Raw genomic sequence first — 27,046 nt, forward strand, 5'->3', positions numbered from 1 at the left:
TAGGAATTCTCTGGCAGGTCATCTGAAAGACAGCTTCTTCAATAGTGCTACACTAGAATGTCATTAATACCTAGTCATGGAGTAAGACTTTAACTCCTATGACTCAGGACCTCGACTGGTGCCTGTCATACATCTGTGGAACCAATCTTTGGGAGCTTGTGGTTGGGTTAAAGTGCTGCCACCAATCCTATTTTCAGTACGCACTCTAAGCAGATGTTGTGTTAACACTGGTACAGAATGAATCACTGTTTAGATTAGAGTGGTGCTGGAAAAGCACAGCAGGTCAGGCAGCATCTGAGGAGCAGGACTCTGATCTCCAGCATCTGCAATCCTCACTTTTGCCAGAATGAATCACTGGTGAGTCTTAACAAGCAGAGGCACTTGTCTTAATAACAAAAGGTTGCTTATTATGTGATAACAATAGGTATAAGTGACATTGGCTAATTAGATAGAATTAGAAAGACTACTGGGAGACAGAGATAATTCATCTGACCTCTGGGATCTAGAGCTACACTCCTCAATTCTCTGCCCAAGACTATGAGACAACAACAAAGTAGGTGGAACTGAATGCAGTCTCCAGCATTGACCCTTTCAGAACCATTACTTTACACAATATTACACACAGTATCACTTCCGACAGAGGGAAATATTGTGCAGTCTCCTAATAGGTCAGCCAGAAACTGCACTGTTGCCCAGACTGAACTAGTGCCATTCACAGAGGAGCCAAAGCTTAGAACGCACCATTAAATATCAGGGGGAGGGCAAAGAGGAGGTTAATGTTTTAACACCTATCTTGTGCTTCTCTCCTCAACTAGCTTCCTAATGTGAAGTTTCCATAGTCAGTGAAGATTTTTACCATGGAACATCACTATCAGAATGCTTTGCTACAAGCAGACAGTGCCTTGGTGAGTACCTGAAGTATTGTGCACAGCTTTAACCTTATCTAAAGAGCAATATACTTGCCTTAGAGAGTACCGAGGTTCAGTAAAAAATGTTGTCTTATGTGCTTTATAGGCAGATTGTACTAACAACAGAATCAGGGTAACAGAACAGAGTGCAGGATATAATGTTACAGCTGCTGAGAAAGTGTACCGTGAGAGATCAGCACTAACAGTAAAGAAGTCCCTTCAGAAATCTGACAACAGCAGGGAAGAAGCTATTTGTATTTGTATACAAACTTTCATATCTGTGCCCAGCAGAAGAGGGTGGAAGAAAGTATAACGGGGTGGGAAGGGTATTCACTGGACTAATTCTTGGATGGTGAGATGGACCTGATACTCTCGAGAGTTTCAAAAACTGAGAGATAATCTAATTGAAACTCACAAATCTTTCAAAAGGCGTGACAGGACGGATGCATATAGGACACTTCCCTTGACTGGGGTTCTGGATCCAGGGTATAGAGTTTGGGTTCTGGATCCAGGGTATAGAGTTTGGATTCTGGATCCAGGGGACAAAGTTTGGGATCTGGATCCAGGGACAGAGTTTGGGATATGGATCCAGGGGACAGAGTTTGGATTCTGGATCCAGGGGACAGGGTTTGGGATATGGATCCAGGGGACAGAGTTTGGGTTCTGGATCTAGGGAACAGAGTTTGGGTTCTGGATCTAGGGGACAGAGTTTAGGTTCTGGATCCAGGGAACAGAGTTTCAGACATACAAGGGCCAGCTGGTTCACTTGGCTGGAGTGGATTCAATTGGTGCAACAGCAATGGGGTTCGATTCCTGTTCTGGATGGAATACACTTGCTCTGGTCACGGGGTTATGAGTTGGACTTGCCTTTGAGTAGAGAACAGAGGAAGGAAGGTCTACTTTATTGAATCCTTCCAACATTTTTACCCACTTCTGATAAGACCGTCCGTCTTTTATGCACAGTTGTGATTTTATGAAAACGTGACTTGTCACTTTTACTTCCAGTTTTGATTTGAGCTGAACTGAAAATTTGAAACTATTACAATGAGGCTTGGACTTGTAGTCTCTGGATTGTTAGTCAAGGCTGTTGGTTTACTAGTCCAATAACATAATCATGTTTGCCTCTGTATCATGGTTCTGCAAATATTCCAAGGTTGCCCATTGCTTTTGAGAATGGGCTACATTGCTGATTAAAGTTGCCACTAGGTGGAGCATTGATTTTTTTTGAATGCTCAGACGTTCACTCAAAAACATTGCTGATTTTGGGCATAAATAATTCTGCCAAATTTCCTGCCTGTGCATTTTCCTTTTATTTAGTCATGGGATGTGGGTGTCAATGGTTGGATCAACACTTATTGTCCGTCTGTAGTTGCCCTTGAGAAGGTGGAGGTGAGCTGCCTTCTTGAATTTCTGCAGTTTGTTTTGCTTAGGTAGATCCGCATTGCTGTTAGAGAGGGAATTCCAAGACTTTGACCCAGCGACCGGGAAGAAATATTTTCGGTATATTTCCAAGTCAGGATGATGAGTGGCTTGGAGGGGAACTTGCAGGTGGTGGTGTTCACCTGTACCTGTTGCCCTCACCCATATAAATGGTAGTGGTGGTAGGTTTGGAAGGTGACGTCTGAAGAGCTTTGGTGAATTTCTGCAGATCATTTTGGGGATGGCACACAGCTATTGAGTGTTTGTGGTGGAGGGAACGAATGATGTGGATGTGGTGTCAATCAAGTGGGCTGCTTTGTCCTGGATGAGCTGAAAAATGTGTTGCTGGAAAAGCGCAGCAGGTTAGGCAGCATCCAAGGAGAATCGACGTTTCGGGCATAAGCCCTGCTTTGTCCTGGATGTCTTGAGTGTTTTTAGAACTGCACTCATCCAGGCATGGGGAATATTCCATAACACCTCCGACAGATTTAAGAAATTTGTTGTGGGAATTATATAGGAAATGCACACAGAAACAGGCAACTTGGCTACTTTTCCATGCTACTGTTTAACCAAACCTCCTTGCATCAAAATTGACCACTGTACTGTCTATTCCCTTCTCTATCATTTGCTTGTCTAGCTTCCCCTGAATTGCACTTGTCCTATTTACTTCAACAGTTCGCCATCTCACCACTCATCTTTCTTCAGAATTTCAATTTGATTTCTTGATAACAATTTTATAGCATTGGCCTTTGGTTCTGTTCTTCCTCACAAGAGGAAACAATCTCTCTGTATTGATTATCAAAACCTTCCATTTTTTAAAATACTTGATGTAATATTGTCTGTCTTCCTTTTATTATCAGGAGCAGGAAGAACTAATGTAATTCCCACTAAATTGAGAGAGTAGAACAATATCTAAAGAAAAATATAACAAGTGACAAGGGCATCAGTTCAGCACTAACTTCCACCATGCTATATTAACTCAATGTTATGATAATTATCTAGGTCTTCCTTAATTATTTTCCCTGCCTGGCTGATCCTCCACAGAGTTTGTTTAACTTAACCCCTGAAGTTCAGGTATCATTCTTGTAAACCTACATTATATCACTCCAAGGCCACACAGTTCAACAAATCAATATTTTTACTAAGACCTTCCATCTCACTGAGGAGGATTCAAACCAATCCAAATCTAACAACCTGCTCTGAAAACTCTGTTCACATTTTAACAGCTTTGACAAATTTCACCACAACAGCTGATACAACCCAAATCATTCTAGAAACAATCTACAACACTTTTAAATGAACCAACTCACAAATTTCCAAGTGAAAGAGTTATTTAAAAGGTTCCAGGATCCTGGGCACTTTGAATCGGTTTTTCAAGGATTTGTTGAAATCCATCCTTTTTTTTAAGGTATATTGTTTACAGACAAACAGACCCAGCAGCAAAAAAAATACTGCTTCCCACCCTCAGTGGGAGAGGTAATAAACAGCATGGATTTCAAAAGACAGAGATCTTGTTTAACCAACCTCCCTTGAAGAGACTAATGGATGAATAAAATTGTGAGGAGGTATTAGTAGAGGTTAGAAATTCAATAAGGTAAAACTACCACCATGTCAATGTTCAATTGCAGCCATTGTACACTAACGACTCTTATGAAATGCACATGTTGGAGAAAAGTCTTGCATTTTTGTAACGCCCTTCAGGAACTTTCAAAGGTAGACAGGGTGGTTAAGACCTTCATTGCTCAGACGTTAACTATAGGAATTGGGACGTCATGTTGATGCTGGACAGAATGTTGGTGAGGCCTTTTCTGGTGTACTGTGTGCAGTTCTGGTAGGAAAGATATTATTAAACTGGAGAGGGTTCAGAAAAGATTTGCTGGGAATGAGATATAACAATAGACTAGAAAGGCTGCGACTTTTTTCACTGGAGCTAAGGAGATTGAGTGGTGACCTTGTAGTGGTTTATAAAATCAAGACGGGCATAGATAGGGTCCATGACAAGGTCTTTTCCCTATGGTGGGAGAGTTCAGAAGTAGGGCGCAAAATTTTAAGATGAGTGGAGAAAGATTTTAAAAGGACACGAGGAGCAACTTTATTATACAGAGAGCGGTTTGTGTGTGGAATGAACTGCCAGAGAAAGTGGTGGAGGCAGGTACAATTACATTATTTTAAAAACATTTGGATAAATTCATGAATACAAAATATTTGGAGGGATATGTGCCAAGTGCAGGCAAAATGGGACAAGTTTAGTTTGGGAACGTGGTCAACATGGACTGGTTGGACCGATGGGTCTGTTTCCGTGCGGTATAACTCTAGAAAGCCCAAAATGCTTCAGATCAAATGAAGAACATTTGAAACTTACCAACGATTGTACGAGTGTACCTGGTGTGACACACATATACACAGTCAGCAGGAGAGGATGTCACTCTGTGCTTAGTTGGCTGGGTCTGTAGTCAGAAGCACAATTCAGAGGCTCAATTTAGGGGCAAAAGAGTGGTGGGGGAAAATAATCCAGATTACCCAATCAGGAAATATGGGTATTAGTTGGGGGGGGGGCAGATTAGTTGATGCCTCACACAGTCAAATAGCTTGCTGCCCTAAATGTTTCCCAGGCTCCAGCAACAACTTGCAAATAGTAGATTTAGCATAATAAAAGAAAACAAACAAACTTTGATGATGAGACACATGAGGACACAATAATCGAAAAGCTTTGATCAGGAATGTGGTTTTACAAAGTGTTTTAAAGGAGAGGGGAGTGAGGTACATTTTGGGGATGGAATTCCAGGCCACCCACACATGCAGAATGGGTTACTTGGGAGAGGTATAAAGCGTTGGAGAATTGCAATTCAACTTTAAATCAGTGCCTTCAGGAGAGAAAATGTCTTTTTTTAAAAAAAGTAAGAACATAACCTACAGCCTTGTGAAGTAACCTCCCTCTCAGCTCCAGAAACTTTCACAGGCTGGTGACGTTTAATTTCCCCAGCGCTACTACAGTCCTACTCTGCACATGCTCGGGGACACTCCTCAACTTTCCCCGTGAAGAATGAGAGCCGGAGGGAAGAAATAGAGAGAGTCAGGGGATCGACTTGATCAGACAGGACAGGCGTTTCTGGGGTTCAAGACAGCGCCAAGGATCTCGAAGACACTCTTCTCCCTAGCTCTAAAGAAAGTCCCACTGATTAGATCTGTTTAAGAGAAAGAAGAAACACAGCCAACATTACTTTGAAGAAAGACTGAGGTGAGTCTGCTTAAATATTTCTGCGTGTATGGGCAACTATTTCTGTGACTTTCAATTATAAACTTGTGACAAGTATATCTTTTTCTTATTGAGAAAAACTGAGTTTTAACCGGGTCTTCCTAAGAGACCAGCCCTGTTTGGTTATCGCCTGTTGTTTGTTTGTGTGTGTTAGTGTCCGAGAGAACTGTAGAGTTATAAATACACGGTTTTTATCTGTGGCAATGTTGAGCTGGAGACTGGCAGCAATTCCTCTACTTAACATATGGTTCAGCTATCAATTTACAGCCTTTGTCGAGAGCTTCAGGGGCTGCAAGCCAACCAGATCTGTTGGGAATACTTTCCTATTTTCCCAGGAATTGTGTAGCCTCTTGTAAATCTTGGAAGCACTTTTGTGGCGGGGGCATTGGAAAATAAACGGACTCTTTTTTCCGCGCACTGGGCTGTTTCTTAAAGGGACACTCACTCTTTGTGTTTTAACGCAATAAAATGCATTTGAAGTTTTGCCGGTTGCTTCCAGGAATGGCCGGGGTAGGTTTCCCGGGCAGGAAGAGGGCATTTACCCCGTCCTATTGGTGCGGGCTCCTTGCTGGAGCAATTGGACACCCTGGTTACCAAGTGTTATGTTGAGTAATAGTCAGAGTGCTAAAGCACTGAAAAGTATATGGCGCAAACTGAGGCCATTTGGCCCTTTTTTGTATCTGTGTTGGCTGGGAAACAAAAGATAGTCAGCCTGGTACCACTGTCCGGCTCTGGAGCCTTTATTCACTTGAAAATTATTTGAAATGAAGGGGAAGTTTCAGCAAACTGCTCTTTGTGTACAGTAATTATCAACCAATAAACCCATTTGCTTCTGGTCAACATTATGTTAAGTTTAATAATGTGTTGGCAGAGATATCTGCTGTGTTAACATTTCAGCATATTTTCCTATCTTGTTCCCTGTTGGGTTCTGGTTCAACGTCCAATGGCTATTCCCCACATGCCGCCCTGAGTGGTCAGATTCAACACTATCCATGAAGGGCATTACAGTTAAACATAATCCTCTGAGTGCATCCTTGTACTTTTTCCAACTTTTTCTTCACACATTCCCAAGGGTGACAGGGTTAACGTTCTATCTTGGATCACTTAAGTCTGCCGATTGCATGGTTTAATTTGGGGCAAAGCAGCCCATGAGATGGGCACCCTGACCTGGTGGCAGCAGTGTATAGAAAGATGTGTTGCGGTATTTCACCCAAACGTATTCCAAACCTATGACCAATGCCATCTGGAAGTTACAGTCTTGCTAGCTCTGTGTTCATTAAAATTGGACACTTTGATAGTATCACTGGACATCAGATGCAAATTTCCCCTCCAAGCCACACATCATCCTGGCTTGTAATGATAAAGCCTTTCCTTCACTGTCACGGGATTCAAAATCCTGGAACTCTCTCCCTAACTGTGGGTGTCCCTGCAACACGTGGACTGTAGTGGCTCAGGAAAGTGAGTCACCACTGTCTTCTCAAGTGCTGACGAGGGAACACCAATGTATTGCCAGCAATGCTGGGATGCTGAGAATGAATTAAAACAAAAATACCTGTGACCTCATGAAAGTTGCTCAGGGCCAGTACAGACTGCTCAGCACACCATTAAATGAGCCTTTAGTGAACTGGCTGATGTGGCAAAGCCCATCTGTCCCAGCTTTGCATCGTCCTCTTACACCTCATTTCCCCCTCTTCACCCATATTCAGACTGGGGAGAGGGGATTGAAAAAACTCTTGACACTGCCCTGTCTCTCAGTGATTTGTTTTCTGGGTGACTCTGCAAGCCTGCACTCTCAGTGGCAGTACTGCATCTCCTAAATGTGGATTTATTCATCAATTTATTTTAACGGATAAAAATATCATAGGGTGGCGTCCCTATAATTTCCTGAGACACGTTTCCTACAGATGTCACCACCCAGTGATACCATCAATGTAACCATGTTTTAATGAACACAAGGCTAGTAGACTGTAACACTCAAATATGTCAAAACCTCCCTTTGAGAAGCATTAGGTTTGACCAACAAAATAATTTCTTGCACTGGATCTGCAACAACAACTTGCATTGATGTTGCGCCTTCAATGAATTTAAAACATCCCATTGAAAGGATGCAATTAGAACTAAAACCACCGAAGGAAGAAGGCAAATAGGATAGTTTTATGGAGTGATTTTAAAGTGGGAGATAGAGATAAAGAGTGGCCTGAGAGGTTTAGGGAGAGATTTCCAGAGCTTATGGTTTTGACAGATGATGATATGATCATCAACGATGTAGTGAGAGAAATCCAAGTGAGCAAGAGATCAGAGATGGAGGACAGCAATGGTGTCAGGAGGTGTAGGGCTGGGAAGTTAGAAATGGGAAGGAGTTCAAGTCATGGAGGGATGTAAACTAGGGGAATTTAACAATCAAAGTCCAAAGCGATGGTATGCATAGTAAGAGATAGTGGTATGCAATAAATATCTGTTAATACAGTAAGCCAAATGGCACCTTAATTATCTGCCTTTGTGAGTGCACTGTGTGTGTATGTGTGCAGTGTCTATTGTGTATACATGCACTCTCACATCTGCGTCTGCCAGGTATTTGTGTTCCAAATATGTCTGAAGCTAGTTAAGTACTATCACAGGATGAAATTCAGTCAAATAATTCCAGACACTTGATGCCGAGTTGAAATCATAACTTCGATAATAATGAAAGCACCGAATTAAGTGTGCCCTTTCATTTTGGTTACCACCACCATCCTATTTATAGCATCTGCCTCAGGGCATCTTACTGTCACTGTCAGAAGTTCACTCTCTGAACCTTTCCCATTTCTCTGCAGGCTTCAAACCTACTTCACATTAGCGTGCTCACACACGCTACTCGCACTGTAACCAAGTACTTATAAATGTTGACAGAAGACAACAGTGTCTCGCCATCAAAGGATGGTAAAATGCAGAGGGACCTTTTCTGAATCTGTTATGCAATAGGCAAAATGGCTTTTTTCCCACCTCAGACTTCCTTTAGTCCCTTTTGCTCCCAGAGACTTATAAACCAACAAAACTGACATCGCAAGACAACCGATCTATTGTAACACTGGAATTTTCCCCAGTGACTCATTGGGTATAAGCATCACATGGTGTAGAACTCAGCCAGACTAGCCAGAGTGCCAGGTTTACATTCTGGGCTGTGCTATTTTACTTGATCTCAAGACTTGCATTGCTTTATAATGGTTTTTACAAGCTGAAGATGTCCCCAAAGTACCCATACTCAATACAGTGTATTTTCAAAACAAACTCAGAAAATGTTGGAGAAACTCAGCATCTGTGAAGAGAGGTTCTGAAGAAGGGTCACGTTGGCCTTGCAACGTTAACTTTGTTTTTCTCTCTCTGCCAGTGCTGCCAGACCTGCTGAGTTTTTCTAGCATTTTGTGTTGGCTTCACATTTCCAGCATCTGCGGTATATTTCTTTATGTTAAGTAGTCCCTTTTTGGAGTGTAACCATGAGTATGATGCAGAAAAGGCTATCCTCCATGTATGTAGAGTAAGCTCCTATGAATAGCAGTGGAATATCTGTTTTGTGATGTTGTTTGAGAGGTGTATGCTGACCAGGACAGAGGGGAGAACCATTCAGGCCTCTTGAATAGTACCTCTTAAGACTGCCTGGGAAAGCACAGAGGCTTGTGTAAGGTCTCATTCAAAAGACAGCACCTCTTATGTTCTCCATTTAAGGCTTCACTGGAGGATCACCACTGGTTCAAGTTTCCAGAGTATTTCTTAAACTCAATGTTTGGGCTCTGAGGCAAGAGTGCTATAGCTTATGGCGGGCGTGGGGAGCAGGAAGGGTAAGAAGGTTCATTGATCCTAATTTGCGAAGGATATTAATGGTCTTCCAGTTGAAAAGCACATCATCGCTGAGTTGTGTTTATCTTCAATGTTGTTCATAGTCAAATATCTTGTTGCCACTTACCATCCAGAATCACACTGGGAGAATGGCCGTTGAATGATTAAAAACCTGCATAATGGTGACATGGACAAAGTCAGCACTTTCAGTCTCCACCCTTTGGCACTATCCAGGCATATACTTTCCATCTAAGGTGTCCAACAAGAACCTAACAAATCAGAACATTAACACTCCTTTTCCTGCCCACCCCGCCTTTTCCTTCCCCCCCCACCCCCTCAATTTCTGACTCTCTGATTTCTCCCCAATTGTTGTCCATGGGCCTTGGAATGCAAGTGGTAATTGGAAGTTCTCTTAAACATCTTCTGAAGGGTTCATGTGTTGGAACTCAGCATTTGTTAGGTTTATGCTTGGGAATCTCTGGATGTCAGGGCAGGAGGCAGTACCTTTGACCTTTACCTTGGTAAACAACTGGCAACTCCCATCATTCTCGAAGACGTGCCGGTCTCCCTGCCCAGACTGTAATCCTGAGACAGTGTCAACACTGGGTGGTAAAGATAGGGTCAAGCTTGGCCAATATGTCTATCCACTATGGTCAATGAAGGCATGTTGATGTAGAGGCTTTTAAGCTCACACAAGGATCATGTGAAGAGGGTACTTTTGGATTGTTGGCAGGGAGGAGCTAAATGAAGAGGCCAGCCACTTCCATAACAGGAATGAGGGACTTGAAAGTTAGATCTTTGAGTAGCTTGTTTCAAAGTAGTGTTTGCAGAAGCTGGAGAGGCAAGCTGTCCTGTTTCTCCTACCTTTGCTCCTGTGTTTGGTACAAAGGTGGGGGATCCAGGAGGGAGGAAAAGTCCTAAGAAGAGAGACAAAAGCATGACCACAATGTTAGAGGGTACCAGACTGTTGGTGTTGATGAATGTCAGGTGCCAGTGTGAGGTCATAGGGTAAGAAATAAATACAGTGGTAACAGAAATAGGGCAAAGGCTTGGAATACTGCATCCCAATGTCTTCCCAATGCCACTATCCAAATGCTACAAATCAGCAAAGTGATGGAATGTTCCCCACTTGGAAGATGCAGCTCCACAACACTCCGGAAACTCAACATCCTTCAGGACAAAGTGATCCACTACATTGGCACCCCATCCATCACCTTCAACATTCACCCCCAACTCTTGTGCCACCTACAAGATGCACTGCAGTTTTTTTTATTGCCAAAGTTCCTCTAACCGCACCTCCCAAAACAAGACCTTTACCATCTAGAAGGACAAGGGTAGCAGAGACATAAAAATGCCACCTGTAAGTCCCTTTCTAAGGCACACTCAATTACGACTTGGAAATATATCGCCGTTCTGTCACTGTCTGCAGGTGTCAAGATCCTGGAACTGCCTTCCTAACAGCACTGCGGGTGCATCTCTACTCTAAGGACTGCAATGGTTCAAGATGGTGGTTCACCACCACCTTCTCAAGGGCAGTTGGTGATGGGCAATAAACATTGGCTTCATTGGTAACATCCCAGAAATCCATTTTAAAAAGGGTCACATCGGGCTGGGATGACATTTGGTAATAGTGTAGGCATCTGTTGCTTAAGACACTGACCAACTTGGTTTGTCAGTAGGAAGGCTGTCAATCTCCCTTAGAGGTGTACGCCAGCATGGAACCAGCTCCTTTACATTGGCAACAAAGAAAAATTAGTCATTCTCCAAACCTCATACAACCCCTTGGTCTACGTTGTCAGTTTTAAAGCCAAGATTAAATTGCTCCCTTTCTGTCTGAATTAGATTTTGCACTGGATGACGTGATAAATTTGGACAGTGTGGTTGAGGCTCACCATGTGATATCAAGCCTTGGAAAAAAAAACTGGGAAAAATTAAATGCAGCAGCAGTTGTTGGAAACTTTTGAAGGCAGTTCTTCATCTCAGCCTTGAGAGTTTGTGTTTTAGAACTCGGGCCAAAAATTAACCCAGCAATCTCCTCAAAGGTTTAGTTTCTAACCCCAATGCTGAAGTGATTAATAGCACTACAGCCATAAGGAAAGAGAAAGGGGAAAAACTTCGTGAAAGCCGACTTGGCTGTAATGCAAATTTTTATTGGCATCGGTGGGATGGATAGAGCAAAGAAAAATTAAACTATCCAGGGCTGTGGTAAATATGCAGCTTCTCATTACAGGGCTGGATTTGAAGGCTGGAAGAGAAACAAGAAATTAAAGCAAGAAGTCCTCAGTGAATTAAAGTCCCAAATAAAATTGGGCAATGGTTTGGGTGGATGACCTTTTAATGGTTTATGTATGAGCCTGTGCAGTGAGTGTTTAGTGACTGTAAAAAGCATCTTCGCCCACGCAGAGGCAGCTTTGAAATAATCATTAGGTATTTAACTTTCCCTCTCAAATACCTTGGCACTTAGGGCCTTTGTGGGGTGATAGTTGTAATGTTCCTGGGCTGATAATCCAGAGCCTCAAATTGATGCTTTGGGGGATGTGGGTTCAAATTCCACTGTGGCAGATAGTGAAGTGTAAATTCGACAAAATCTGGAACTAAAAGCTAATAGTGACCATGTCTACTGTCATAAAAATTAATCTGGTTTGCTAACATCCTTCAGATGTGAATTGAAATCCACAGTAATATGTTTGGCTCTTAAGTAGCGTCGCAAGCCACTCGGTTGTGTCAAACTCCGACAAAACCCTAAAGAAGGGAATTAAACCAGAGCAATGTGGGTGTCCCCAGAACCCATAGACTACAGTAGTCCACCACTGCCTTCTCAAGGACAATTAAGGATGGGCAATAAATGTTAGCCTGCAAGCATTACCTATATCTCATGAATTAAATATACAAAATTTAAATTGTTTGAGTCTTTTAATAATAACTTTTTAAATTCCAGATTTATTTAAATTAATTTGAATCCCTCTCCCTGCCCAGCCATGGTAGGATTGGAATTCATGTCTGGAGATTATGGGTCTAGGCCCCTAGATTACCAGTAACTGAGCCCCTAAATTTCAGAATAAAGTAATCAACGAGACCAACACAAATTGGTGAAATCAGACCACATTTGTATCACATTACTGGAAAAAGAAGTGTAAAATCCAAAGGATGGGCGGCATGGTGGCTCAGTGGTTAGCAGTGCTGCCTCACAGCACCAGGGACCTGGGTTCGATTCCTGCCTTGGCCGACTGTCTGTGTGGAGTTTGCACATTCTCCCTGTGTCTGAGTGGGTTTCCTCCGGGTGCTCTGGTTTCCTCCCACTATCCAAAGATGTGCAGGTCAGGTGAATTGGCCATGCTAAATTGCTCACAATGTTAGATGCATTAGTCAGGGATAGGGTAGGGGACTGGGTTTGGGTGGGTTATTCTTCAGTGGGTCAGTGTGGACTTGTTGGGCTGAACTGTTGTGGTCAGTTTCTATACTGTAGGGAATCTAATCTGATTAGAGTACAATTGGTATAAACAGGAAGCAAAATCATTGTAATGAAAATAAATATGTGGTGATTTATACAACATTTCTGTGAAATCAGAGCATTAAGCTCAGTGCAATAGCATAGAGACATTGAGCAAAAAGAAGTTAACAGCAAGATGGGAGAAAATCAGTCTCAGATCGGTTCAAACTCAGAGGGTTGCCTCACAGTTGCTAGGTTCAGAAACTTTCGATAAAATAAAAAGTACGTCTAGTATGTCATTTCAATACATGATGGTATTGTGTTGCTGTGTTTGTCCAAGTCAAAGCCAGGTTTTAAATGATTGTCAATCAACTGGCTTCTCTGCCTGTAACCTCAGCAGTGATGTGGAGGTGCCAGTGTTGAACTGGGATGGACAACTTCAAAGTCACAAGACACCAGGTTATAGTCCAATAGGCTTACTTGGAATCGCAAGCTTTCAGGGTGCTGCTGCTTTGTCACTTAGCAAAAGAGCAGTGTTTCGAAAGCTCGTGATTCCAAATAAACCTATTGGACTATAATCTGGTGTCATGTGACTTCTGACCTCAGCAGTGTTAAATTAGCCGATGCGTTGATTCTGCCACCGGACTTGGGAGCTGCCAAGTATTGTGCACAGGATTGATGTCAGGAAGGTCTTCAGGGGAAGAATGGCAAGCACTTGGAATAGACTTCTGGCTAGATTTAATTGGAGCGGAAACTCTGGAATTATTGAATATTGAAGGAAGGAAAGTTCTTAAGGCTGTGTGAGATCGTGGGCCTTCCTGTCCCAGTCATCTTGTGTGACATGATTTCGAAGCAGCACAGAATTAACCTACTCCCAACACTCATGAAATGTTCAATTAATGTCCCATCTAAACTCCAGGGTGAACAGAAATATTCTGCTGCACTGTTTTGAAGAGCTGCAGAGACATTCTCTCTGATCTCTAGGCCAATTATTTATCCCTATATCCAGAAAAAAATGATGATCTTCTTTATTATAGTGCAGTTTCTGGGATCTAACAAGCTGCCATGTTTTCTACCTTGAGTAATTTTCACCCATTATAGTGGTGTAATGGTAATGGCACAGAATTAGTAATCCAGGGGATAATGCTCTGGGGATGTGGGTTCAAACCCAATAATAACAGCTGCTGGAATGTAACATCAGCAATCAGATCGGAATATAAGTTAGTTACAGTTATAGTAACAAAAACAGAAGTTGCTGGAAAAGCTCAGCAAATCTGTGAAGAAAAACCGGAGTTAATGTTTTGGGTCCGGTGACCTTTCCTCAGAGTGGGTAATAGTAACCATGAAAAGGTCATTTTTGGCCCTCCAAGCCGGAGCTGATCCAAACCAACTGTTTAAACCTGTTGGCCAATTCCTTAGCATCTGTATCCCTCTACCCCCCACCTACTCATGCATTTATCCAGACATCTCTTAAATGAATCTACCGTGCCTGCTTCGACCACCTCTGCTGGCAACGTGTTCCAAACGCCCACCACCCTCTGTGTGAAGTACCTGCCCTGTGAATCCCCCTTTAAACTTTCCACCTCTCACCTTGAAAGAGTGACCTCTCGTTATTCAATCCTTCACCCTGGGAAAAAGGTTGTCTCTATCCACCCTGTCTATACCCTTCATGATTTTGAAAACCTCAATCAGGTCCCCCCTCAGTCTCCTTTTTTCGAATGAAAATAAACCTTACCTACTCAACCTTTCTTCAGAGCTACCACCTTCCATACCAGGCAACATCCTCATAAACCTTCTCTGCACCCTCTCCAAAGCGTCCACATCCTTTTGGTAATGTGGTGACCAGAACTGTACACAGCATTCTAAATGCGGCTGAACCAATGTTTTGTACAATTTTAACATGACTTGCCAGCTCTTATACTCAATACCCCGTCCAATGAAGGCAAGCATACTATATGGCTTCTTGACCATTCTATCCACCCGTGCAGCAACCTTCAGGGTACAATGGACCTGCACTCCTAGATCTCTCTGCCCATCAACTTTTCCCAAGGCTCTTCTATTCATTGTATAATTGAATAAAGAGTAAAGGAAGAAGTCAAATTTGTTGGCTATAGGCATTTAGAGATGTTCTGGGGCAATGAAAAGTGTGATAGGAGTATAAGCCTTTCTAATTAATTCAGAATTTATCCAAATGTATTTTGGACAAAAAGCTCACTAGAGGCAGGCACACTGAGGGCAAGGGCTCCTTGAGGAGCTAACTGAATGGTGAGAGGGGAAAGATGTAAAAGGGACCTACGGGGCAACTTTTTCACGCAGAGGGTGGTTTGTGTATGGAATGAGCTACCAGGGGAAGTGATGGAGGCTGGTACAATTGCAACATTTAAAAGGCATCTAGATGGGTATACGAATAGGAAGGGTTTGGAGGGATATGGGCCAAATGCTGGCAAATGGGTTAGGATAACTAGTGGGCATGGAGTTGGTCCGCAGAGTCTGTTTCCGTGCTGTACATCTCTATGACTCTCTGAAGGAACTGGCTTTGGAAAGACCAATGTTTCTGAGCTGGTTCTCAGTGCTCAAACGAAAAAGAAAAATCAGTTCTCCAATCCTGGCAGCAGACCAATCTATTTACGAAACACAATTTACTAATGGAAACAGAATATGAGAGAAGTGTTTCCTAGAAGCCGCTTTGTGGCAATCTGAAAAAAGCAAGCCCTAAAAACCTGTCGCAACTTGTCCTCCTTCCCTTGCTTTTAAGGTTTCTAGATGCCAGTTGTTTTCCAATGACTTCACGTAAGCACAAAAAAAAGCTGTGACAGGTGTAAACACTAAAAACTCTCTTCCCTTAAGCCCTGTGATGCATTGGAGCTCTGTTAACCCATGCTTGGCACTTTTCCAGGGTTTCTGCTCCCAGATGAGTTATGGTCGGAACCAGAGTCCACTGTAGACCAGAGTGGATTGTGGTGGTAGGAGGTGGGGTATTCCCTTTGTCTAGTTATTGCAACAACTAGCTCTTATTTATTGTCAATTCCCTGTTGCTAGCCAAAAATGATTACACTCAAATGCAAATCTTTACTCATTACATTCAATGTTATGGTTGTGATCAAACTCGTAAAGAATGATTTTGTACCTGTCGAGTGTCTTAGAAGACCTTTCATGTCCCAAAGCAATTTACAGCTCACAAATGACTATTTCAGTGTAGCAGTCTCTCTTACAGCTTGTGTAGTCTTCAGGGTAGTTGAGTTTCACCCAGCAAGACTCCTCAGAGAGCAATGGGATAAATGACCAGATATTGCTTGAGAGATGAGTGTTGTCCAGATCACGGAGGAGACCGTGCCTGCTCTTTTTTTTTTAAAACAATGCCCCTCGGCAGGGGGAGGCAAATAGGTTTATCATTTCACCCAAAAGATGGCACTTCTGACAGCACAGCACTCCCTCAGTGCTGGATGTTGACTTACATTTCTAGATTGGGGCTTGAACCTACAGTCTTTTGACTCAGTTGCTAGTCAATTTGTGTAATGATTACATTACTCCCCCTAACTAACAGGCTAGTGCATGAATTCAAATCCTACCCAACTTTCCTTTTGCCTTAGTGAACAAATTTGGTGTAGTACTGAACCAATCAATCTTCAAGATCTAAAGTTTTAGGACTGTGATGAGGAGGAATTTCTGAGGTCAGAGGGTGGCTTATCCATGGAACTCATTGCCACAGAGGGTTATGGAGGCCACGTCATTGAGTATATTTAGGATCGAGATAGATTGGTTCTTGATTTGTAAGGGGATCAATGTTTATGGGGAGAATGGAGTTGAAAAACATAATAAGCCCAGACTTGGCCAGCCGAATGCCTAATTCTGCTTCTACATCTGATGGTCTTACGATGACCACTTGCTTCTGTGGTAACTGACCATTGCTGCTGCAACAGTTGGAATGCACAAAACCTTGCCTAAAGCCAGACGATATCAAATTCTGCTCTGTTTCCTACTTGTAGTGACTTGTGCTATGAAAGGCGCTATATATATAACATATATAGTTGCTTGTTAAGAGGGACAAAGGAGACTTATGAGTCATTCACCATCATTATGCCATTGGACATTGGAGAAGAACTAATAGCTTGGAAATATGACAACATAGTGCCCTCATTAACCAACTGAAATAAATTTCTGATCAGACTGGATATTTAATCTTGCGTTTGGTTCTGGTCACTAGAATCACAAACAAGACAAATATAGGTGAGCAGTTCAGAGACTAAATAACAGAATCAGACCATGGAGACAACTAATAAATGGCATATTTCAGTTTGATATCAGGACATTTTGTACACAAGAAAGAATTAATATATTAAAAATATGCCGTGGGGTGGCTCAGTGGTTAGCACTGCTGCCTCACAGTGCCAGGGATCCAAGTTCAATTCCTGCTTTGGGCCACTGTCTGTGTGGTGTTTGCATATCTTCCCAGTGTCTGCAAAGGTTTCCTCCGGGTGTTCCGGTTTCTTCCCACAGTCCAAAGATATGCAGGTTAGGTGAAATGGCCATGCTGAAGTGCCCATAGTATTGGGTGCATTAGTCAGGGGTAGATGTAAGGCAATAGGGTAGGGGAATGGGTCTGGGTGGGTGACCCCTCGGAGGGTCAGTGTGGACTTGTTGGGCCAAATGGCCTGTTTCCATGCTGTAGGAAATTCAATCTAATCTAATCTAAAGGCATTCAGGTAGAACAGAAGAGGCAAGACCACTATTATCAAATAAATACTTGGATGTCATGAAGATTTGCTAAATGGCCTAACAGATCTGTATTTTCTTTTTATCTGCCATCCTTTAATTCTGGCCTCTTTTGCATCCCCCATTTGATCACTCCACTATTGTTTGTTAAATTGAGGGCTGTGGTGACTGATGCTCCTGAATTTCCATCCCAAACTTCTTTCTTGCCTTCTTTAAAGACACTCCTTAAATCATGTCGCAGTGATGGTAATGTCACTCATCTAGTGGGCGGCACGGTGGCACAGTGGTTAGCACTGCTGCCTCACAGCGCCTGAGACCCGGGTTCAATTCCCGACTCAGGCGACTGACTGTGTGGAGTTTGCACGTTCTCCCCGTGTCTGCGTGGGTTTCCTCCGGGTGCTCCGGTTTCCTCCCACAGTCCTAAGATGTGCAGATCAGGTGAATTGGCCATTCTAAATTGCCCGTAGTGTTAGGTAAGGGGTAAATGTAGGGGTATGGGTGGGTTGCGCTTCGGCAGGTTGGTGTGGACTTGTTGGGCCGAAGGGCCTGTTTCCACACTGTAAGTAATCTAATCTAGTAATCCCGAGGATGGAATCTCTAGAGAGATGGGTTTAAACTATAGGAGGTCTAGAATATGAAACTAATCTCAGTAATGGTGCTGAGCATTTGCCAGGATGGTGAATCATGCTCTGGCAGATCTTTAGACTGAGGAACATCAAAAAGCAGAAGCCAAAGTATCTGAAGCCAAAGTATCAGAAGCCACTGCTTGTTAAATTTGTTGATTTCAATTCAGCTTTCAATAGCAGCCATCAGTAATCTCCCTGATCCATCACTATAGACATAATGGTGTCTAACAGTGGAATATTAATGTTTCCATAGTCTTGGACTGTAATCCAGTTGCTGCACCAAGTCTGTAAGAACATAGGAACTAGGAACAGGAGCGGGCAATTCAGCCCGTCAAGCCTGCACTGCCGTTTGGTCCTGACCGATCTCATCTCCAGCATGGGCACCATGACTGCTTTCAATATCACCGCAGGATTATTGCCTTTGCCTTTCATCACAAAGGTGATGGTGAGTACATCCTGTAGTAATACCAGCAATTGGCATATTTGTGTTTTGCCGATGACAGTGCATTGCTGCCAAAGAATCGCAAGCATTTCAAGACCCAGTTGCCAGTCTCCAGAGTGGCATTCCCAAGGTTGGTGGTCTCATCAGCTGTAAGAAAACCAAAGACATGAGTGGCTTGGCAGGAATAAGACCCCCCACTCACATAATTATTGAACAACAAAGCATTGAGGATGTTGATAATTTCAAAGAAGCACAATCTCCGGGCTGATGATGTAGAGATGGATGTCCATATAAGAACTGGCTAAGAAGCACCAGTATCTCCAAACAGTCTGGGCACCCAAAACTGTTAACACAGCCATGACATTTGTGATTAAATACAAACTGCAATCAATGCCAGCAAGACATGGAAGTGGACAGTAAAGGTGCCATATGTGCTACCTATTGTCAGACGCAGGAATCACTTGGACAGATCACATCAATTATGAAGAAGTGCTTCCCAGGACCGGTCAGAGGCACCTATTGTTATTGTGGCTTAGAGATAACTGAGTTTACAGGAGCAATATTTCACCCCCTGCACAGTCTATAGTACTCCAGAATGGCAGCAACTCTGAAACTGCCCTCTGAAATAGCCTCGCCACTGGAGATCAGGGGCAGTTCAGGATGTTGGTCAGTTGTACCCCTATTTCATGAAAGAATAAAGCAAAAACAAATTCCACCTCTATGACCAACCCTTTGGTCTCCTTTGTGCAGCTAAAGTCTCCTAACAAAAGCAAAATGCTGGAAATCTGAAACAACCAGAATGCTAGAGAAACTCTGCAGATCTGACAATGTCTGTGGAGAGAAAATCAGAGTTAATGTTTCAAGAATAGTATGACCTTTTCAGAACTGAAAAAGAATCATACCAGACTCCAATCGTTAACCCTGTTTATCTCATCTAATGTCTCCACATGCAGCTGATGCAATGTTGTTTTATCGCCCTGCTGTGAAGCACATGGGAATTTTTCTTACATCAGTGGCGCCACATAAATATTGCTGTAAGTTGTTGTTATTTTACATCCTAATATTTGCATCAGGAGTGAGAAGGGTTTTTTTTTGTTTGGCGGGAGCAACTCGTGTTCAATGTAACTTGAAGCCTTGCTTTGTCTGTGTTGGCTCAGGAAGTATTCTTGTGGCTTTGAGTGTCTGTTTCCAATCAGTATCATTTTCTAGATGTTCTAACTGGATCCAGTTGGATGCAATAGAGTCCAATAGAAAACACACGCCGTGCAGTGGCCCAGTAGCTCAGTGGTTCTGGTGCATTGCCGTTCCAAGCTCAGGAAGGTCTGGGGAGGGGTGGAGTACTTGCCAGACAGTCACAAGTGTCCACGTCACAATAGAATTCATTCAGCATCCAGCGGGCAGATTGTTGAGAAGTGTTACAACAGCAGCTTACCGACATCGTGACCATCCAGTGCTGTCCTGGGCACCAGATCGAAAGTTCCTGAGCATTCCTGAACCACTTAGTGATTATTTCAAATCAAGTGCCTGTTCTTGGACCATATTAGGTTTATACAGTTCAAGAGATTGCAGAATCTTGTTCGACTTGTTGAGGCTGCCTTGAAGATCCTGGCTGCATTTTCTTTTTGTTGGCAAAGCTCTTCATCATTAGGGCAACTGATGGGCCATGGGAGTGACGGACCAAGTTGCGCAGAGCACCTCCTGCTTTGCTCAGGAGTAACAAATAAAACCAATCACAATCTGGTGTCAAATCCACACACACGTACAATCTTGTAAAGAGGCGTTTGTAGCTGGTATTACAAAAGTGTTGAACACAATGCTCTGGGATCGGTTATTAACATTGCGTGAGGACCCTGTCACTGGATATGCCTGAGGCCATGTCCGTTTTCATGGATTGAATGCACAATTTCGTCAGTCTGGCTTAAAGGGAGTGTGTCTCCTGCCCCACTGCCAATGATCGCCTCTTCTGATGTGACGTCACTGTAGTGGAGACGTGTTTACCAAAATCCCACATCAATGGATAGAGTCAAACAGTGTGGATACAGACCCTTCAGTCCAACTAGTCCATGCCGACCATATTCCCAAACAAAACTAGTCCCACCTGCTTGCATTTGGCCCATATCCCTACAAACCTTTCCTATTCATGTACTTATACAAACGTCTTTTAAACGTTGTAACTGTACCTGCACCCACCACCTCCTCTGGCAGTTCATTCCACACACAAACCACTCTGTGTGGAAAAACTTGTTCTTTTTAAATCTTTCTCCTCTGACATTAAAATGTTACCCCCTTCTTTTGAACCCCCACCCTCTTTCCAGTAATTGAGTGAATCCCTATAAGTGTGGAAATAGGCCATTTGGCCCAACAAATCCACACCAACCCTCCGAAGAGTATCCTACCCAGACCTACTCTCCCAACTATTACTTTTACATTTCCTCTGACTACTACACCTAACCTACACCTCTCTGAACACTATGAGCAATTTTTTTTAGCATGGCCAATTCACCTAACTTGCATATCTTTGGACTGTGGGAGGAAACCAGAGTACCCAGAGGTAACCCACACAGACACTTTGTCTGTATGCAGTTTGCACATTCTGTCTCCCAAGACTGGAATCGAACCCAGGTCCCTGGTACTGTGAGGCAGCAGTGCTAACCACCGAGCCACTTTCCACCCCATGTTTTACCAAAATGCAACATCTTGCATTTATCCAAATTAAACTCCATTTACAACTCCTCAGCCCATTGTCCCAAGTGATCAAGATCTCATTGTAATCTTCACTGTCTACTATACCACCAACTTGGTGTCATCCACAAAATATTTTTGGTAATGGTTTTTAAGGGATAAATATTGGCCAGAGCATTAGGATCGCTCATCAAATATCACTGCAAGATAATTTCCACCTGCTAGGGAGGGTAGGTGTGGTCTTGGTTTAATGTTTCATCAAAAACAAGGCACCCAAAACAGCACAGCACTCCCTTTGTACTGCAGTGGGAGTGTCAGTTGCAATATGCACTCCAATTCCAGGAGTGAGCCTTGAACCCAAAAGTTTTTGACATCAAGACATGAGTGCCACCCACTTTTTTTTCTAAAACAATTCATTCACAGGATGTGCAAGTCATTGGCTAGACCAGCACCTACTGCCTATCCCTAACTGCCCAGTGAACAGTTAAGCATCAAACACATTGCTATAGATCTGGAATTAAATGTAAGCTGAGTAGACTAGTAATCCATTTAGAGGCCCAGGCTAACAATCTGGAACACTGGTTTGAACTCCCCATGGAATTTAGGTGAAATGAATAAATTAAAAAGTAGTAGTGACCATAAAATTATCATTTGCAAAAACCCATCTCGTTCACTAATATCCTACAGGGAAGGAAACTTCTATCGTTACCCAGCCAGGCCTACACGTGAATCCAGACCCACTACAATGTGGTTGATTCTTAACCACCCTACCAAATGGTCTGGCAGACCTCTCCATACAAGGGCAATTAAACAAACACTGGCCCCTATCCCATGAAAAGAACGCATTAAAAGAAAAGCTGTCAGCTGTGGTGTTTTTGGGCACTGCACAGGACGTGCAGCCACTATGGTGAGTTACTGGATAGGGTTTGGTGGCCCTAGAATTGGACACTGGGCCAGGGTTAGATTGCCTTCCTCAATGCCAGAGCCGACGTATCTGGGGCTGGTGGGAAGAAGCTGTTATCTTAAGGTGCTAGCTGCTGTCAACGCCCCACTTGTTCAAAACAAAAAATCACGGGCAGTTCAAATCCTGTGAATGCCTCTGATCCATCAATGTCTGACACACCAGTTTTAAGGGGAAAAAGACTCCGGTCCCTCACTGTTTCAGAGCTCCTGAGAAATGGATTTATTTGGTGAGCTGCCAGTGTCAGCACTCTCAACTGTGGCCTGGCAACTGTCAGTCCTTTTCAGAAAACATAGTTACAGTATTTACAAGGCAGTCCATGACATATCACCCTCTCTGCTCAGTGGGATAAATTTAGAAGGCTATGTTAGTATTACTGGGAACATTTTCCTGATAACAGGGGTTTCAGGGTTGATATGCTCAGGCATTCCTGATATAAGTTGATAGATGCCACCCAGCTGGTGCTGGTTCCAGCTAGATTCTCCCGTTGCCTAGCACGCAATGTCACAGGGTGGGGTAAAATGGAGCAGCTGCTGCTTTGTATTAACATCTCCTTGGCTCAGGACACTTGGTTGCATATTTGGGATCTGCACGCTGGAATCTAATCGTGAGCCAAAGCCCTGCTGGCCGCTCAGATGTTTTATTGCAGCGAAGGCTCTTCCTCAGTCAGTGATTCAGCCTTTATTTGGGCAATACCTGGTCTAATGGGCCAACAGTTTCCAGACAAAAGTGTGCCAATCCCTGAATCAGTAAGAAGTGACTATTGTGCTTATGAAAAATGTCATTTTTGGTTTAAGACTCCCACTGTAAGATCAGTCACCTCCAGTCAAACCATCATCAACTTACTTGGTGGGGGGAGCTGTTTTTTCGAAGTTGGTTGTGACCTTCTATTTAATTACCTAAATGGAGAGCATTCCTTTTGCCTCCTCCTGGTTGTTAACACTCTCTCTCCCTCAAACGTGTGCTGTTTCACATCACAGGCTCTATATAAATGCAAGCCTCTGCTTCCAATGGAAACTGTATGCAAGTGATTGAGATTTTGATGAATTCAATGTGTGATTTATGGACTTTAATGCAGAGTGCAGTTGATATTTCATTTGTAATTTGTAACTTATGGAGGACTGTATTTTGCAACATGTTATAACTACTTTATGCTGAAACATTTGTAATTGTGCAAAGCTTTTAGCAAACAATAATGATCGTTATGAATTATGATCACTTACTTCTCTCGTCATAATTTGCCATTTGCCGGCACAATGGTTTATCTCGACAAAACAAAATTAGCGTACTGTGGATGCTGACAATCTGAAATGAAAATAGAAAGTACTGGAGAAACTCCACACATCTGGCAGCATCTGTGGAAAGAGAAACAGTTAATGTTTCAAATCCAACGTGACTCTAATTTAGAATTGGATTTTTCGAAAAACTTTATTATCTGATCTATCTGGCGTCAGTGAAAATTTCAGGATGCAAATACACAAGCTCACTCATAGCAGCACCTCCAATGGGATGGGAGGATGTAATCACACCATGACTGGTTGACATAGTTTCCACTGTAACACAATAATTTACATTGGAAACAGCTGGCAGGGACTGTTCACACGTGAACTTTTTAATACATTGAAGATAATTAATTAGGAAAAATTCCTCAGCACTATGGGAAGGAGTAGGGTAGTAGAACTGATGTGATAGCTCTTTGAAAGAGCTGGAATGGGCGTAATGAACTGTGCAACCTCCATTGTTGCTGCACCATTCTATTTTGGTCTGTTCTGGTCCAATAACCCCCCCCCTCCACCTCACCCAATCCACCATCCGTCCACAATCTTATTTCAGTTGAAGAGTACACTTAATTTTTCCAATGACTGGGGAGTCCAGAACGAAGGGCCACAGTCTCAGGATACAGGATCGGCTGTTTTGGACAGAGGTGAAGAGAGATTTGAGCTTGTGGAATCCTCTGTCGCAGAAAGCAGTTGAATCCCAAACGTCGAATGTTTTCGAGAAGGAGTTTGATTGTTGTTCTTAAGGTTAAAGGAATCGCTAGATATGGGGAAAGAAGGGAAACGGGGGGTTGAATAATCAGCCATGATCCCACTGAATGTTGGAGCAAGCTCGAAGGACTGATTGGCCTATTCCTGCTCTGATTGAATTGATGTACAAAATTACCGGTGAGCATATTGCATTAGGGGTATGAACCATCTCCTCCAGGAACACAGAATGCATTCCAAATAATTACATGACTCTTTCTCCATGCTTCTGAAGGCAACAAATACTATCTTTACTCATCTTGACACAAGCGAAAAACCAACTGTTGCCATTTGACATTCAATAGCATTACCATCACTGAATCCCCCATCATAAAGATCCTTTACCAGATGCATACCTATCCTTACCACATAAATCAGTGGTGATGAGAACAGATCAAAGGCTGGGAACTCTGCAGCAAGTGACCCCACACTCGCCACCACCCCCCCCAATAGCTACCACTGATTTTTCCCCAAAGCCACTCTACTTGCTGCAAGGCACAAGTCAGGAGTGTGATGGAATACTCCCCAGTCGCCTGAAAAAGTACAGCTCCAACAACACTCCAGAAGTTCAATCCCATCCATGATAAAGAATCCCACTCCATTAGCATCTCAACTACTACCTTGAACATTTACACCCTCCACCACTATGCACCAAAACTCACCAGTCCTCCTCCGTCAACACCTTGTATGGCCAGAAAGAATACCATCTGGATAGGCAAGGGTAGCAGATGCACGAGAACACCCCCATCTGCAAGTTCCCCTCCAAGTCACTCCATGGTTGAAACTATACCTCCAATGCTGTTAGGAAGCGAGTTCCAAAATTTTGACCCAATGTATCTAGGGGATCTAAAGCAGAAATTCAGGAAGTTGGGTTGGAAGTTTGTGCTATGTGGTAGTGAAGCGAGGAACAGGGAGACAGATGAGCTGAACATGGGTTGAAGTGATGATTCATGAGGGAGGTTTTGGATTCTTGGATAATTGGAGCTCTTTCTGGGGGAAGGTGGGACCTCTACAAACAGGATGGTCTTGACCTGAACCAGAGGGGTACCAATATCCTGGGGGGGAGCATTTGCTAATGCTGTTCGGGTTGAGGTTAGGAAACAGGAAAGGAGAGGTCACCCTGTTGGGAGTTTTCTATAGGCCTCCGAATTGTTCCAGGGATGTAGAAGAAAGGATAGCAAAGATGGTTCTCAATAGGAGTGAGATTAACAGGGTAGTTGTTATGGGGGACTTTAACTTCCCCAATATTGACTGGGAATATTATAGTTCAAGAAGATTAGATGGGTCAGTTTTTGTTCAATGTGTTCATTGGGGGTTCTCTGACACAGTATGTAGACAAGCCAACAAGGGGCAATGCCATATTTGATTTGCTACTGGGGAATGAACCTGGCCAGGTGTTGGATTTGGAGGTAGGTGAGCACTTTGGCGATAGTGACCACAATTCGGTTATGTTTACAATAGCAATGGGCAGGGAAAGGTATATACCGTAGGAAAAGAGGTATAACTGGAGGAAAGGCAATTATGATAAAATTAGGCACGATTTAGGATGCATAGGATGGGGAAAGAAACTGCAGGGGTTGGACACTGTTGAAATGTGGAGCTCATTCAAGGAATAGATACTGTGGGTCCTTGACAGGTATGTACCTAACAGGCAGGGAGGTAGTTATCGACAGGGAGCCATGGTTTACAAAATAAGTTGAAGCTCTTGTCAAGAGGACGAAGAAGGCTTATGTGAGGATGAGGCATGAAGGCTCAGTCAGGGGGCTTGAGAGTTATAAGTGAGCCAAACAAGATCTAAAGAGAAAGGTAAGAAGACCTAGGAAGGGACATGAGAATTTGTTGGTGGATAGGACCAAGGAAAACCCTAAGGCCTTCTATTGGTATATCAGGAATAAAAAAATGACTAGAGTAAGATTAGGGCCAATTAAAGACAATAGTGGGAAGTTGTGTGTAGAATCTGAGGACATAGGAGAAGCGCTTAATGAATACTTTTCATCAGTATTCACACTGAAGTGAGAATACGGAGATACAGGCTCCAAGATTAGATGGGATTATGATTGACAAGGAGGAGGTTTTACCAATTTTGGAAGATCTGAAATTAGATAAGACCCCTGGGCTGGATGGGATTTATCCTCGGATTCTCTGGGAAGCCAAGGAGGTGATTGCAGAGCCTTTGGCTTCGATCTTTATGTTGTCAGTGTCGACAGGAGCAGTGCCAGAAGACTGGAGGATAGCAAATGTTGTTCCTTTGTTTAAGAAGGGGAGTCGGGACAACCCTGGTAACTATAGGCCAGCGAGCCTTACTTCGGTTGTGGGTAAGGTGTTATAGGAGATGGGATTTATAACAATCTGGAAAGGAATAATTTGGTTAGGGATAGTTAACATGGTTTTGTGAAGCGTAGGTCGTGCCTCACTAACCTTACTGAGTTCTTCGAGAAGTGACAAAACAGGTGGATGAAGGTAAAGTGGTTGATGTGGTCTATCTGGACTTCAGCAAGGTATTTGATAAGGTTCCACACGGTAGGCTATTGCACAAAATACGGAGTTTCAGGATTGAAGGTGATTTACTGGCTTGGATCAGAAATTGGCTAGCTGAAAGAAGACACAGGGTGGTGGTTGATGGCAAATGTTCATCCTGGAGCTCAGTTACCAGTGGTGTGTCATAAGGATCTGTTTTGGGCTCCTGCTGTTTGTTGTTTTTATATATGATCTGGACATGGGCACAGAAGGATGGGATTGTACATTTGCAGATGACACTAAGGTAGGCAGAGT

General features: G+C 43.1%; 1 protein-coding gene across 2 annotated transcripts in view; it reads left to right on the forward strand.

Moving 5' to 3' along the window:
* Positions 1 to 5,303: 5,303 nt before the first annotated feature.
* The window catches only part of si:ch211-51c14.1 (protein kinase C and casein kinase substrate in neurons protein 1), a 75,420-nt gene continuing 53,677 nt past the window's right edge, over positions 5,304 to 27,046 (forward strand). For both annotated transcript variants that reach the window (XM_060849294.1, XM_060849295.1), the window contains exon 1: positions 5,304 to 5,565. The gene's annotated coding sequence lies outside the window, so the exon portion shown is untranslated. The remainder of the gene's footprint in view (positions 5,566 to 27,046) is intronic.

This window comes from Hemiscyllium ocellatum, chromosome 33 (assembly GCF_020745735.1).
Source record: "Hemiscyllium ocellatum isolate sHemOce1 chromosome 33, sHemOce1.pat.X.cur, whole genome shotgun sequence".
In the NCBI taxonomy this organism is placed as follows: domain Eukaryota; kingdom Metazoa; phylum Chordata; class Chondrichthyes; order Orectolobiformes; family Hemiscylliidae; genus Hemiscyllium; species Hemiscyllium ocellatum.